Consider the following 645-nt stretch of genomic DNA (forward strand, 5'->3'; position numbering starts at 1 on the left):
AATCTGCATGCTAATGACTAAGTCTAGTCAGATTGTCATTTTCTTTAATATTAGAATACTTGAGTGTAAAAAGTAGATATATTGTGTATTTTGACGCACTTTTTGTTTGGGTAATGAACATTCTGGTTCTCTGGTTTTCAGACATTTTTTTCTCTTTTCATTTGCATTTCGATTGTTTGTTTGTTTTTTTTACGTTTCACTTTCTCAGTTTTTTTCTGATTTAAATTTCCAACAATTTTTTCACACTTTCTGTTCGTATTCGGAAGTTTTTTACGTTTCCACTTCTATTGCCGTTTCTCTTTCTCATTGTTTTGTTAAAACGCTGATTTAATTTTCCAACATTTCTGCCCCTTTTTTGTCTCTATTCAAGATTTCTAATTTTGTGATCTATTCATTTATTTTATTTATTTATATATTTATTTTATTTTATTTTCCTTTTTTTTATTTTTTATTTTTTTTGTCTAATTTTCTGTTCATTTTCGGAAACTTGTTACATTTCTCTTGATGCTTCTGTTTCACTATATCATTCTGATTTTCTCATTTAATTTTCTTATATTATTTTGTCATTTTCTGTTTATATTTAGGATTATTTCTTATTTATTCATTTATTATTTTTTTGTGTCATTTTCCGTTTGTATTCGAGTT

The sequence above is a fragment of the Penaeus monodon genome, chromosome 31 (genome assembly GCF_015228065.2).
Source record: "Penaeus monodon isolate SGIC_2016 chromosome 31, NSTDA_Pmon_1, whole genome shotgun sequence".
Taxonomy (NCBI): domain Eukaryota; kingdom Metazoa; phylum Arthropoda; class Malacostraca; order Decapoda; family Penaeidae; genus Penaeus; species Penaeus monodon.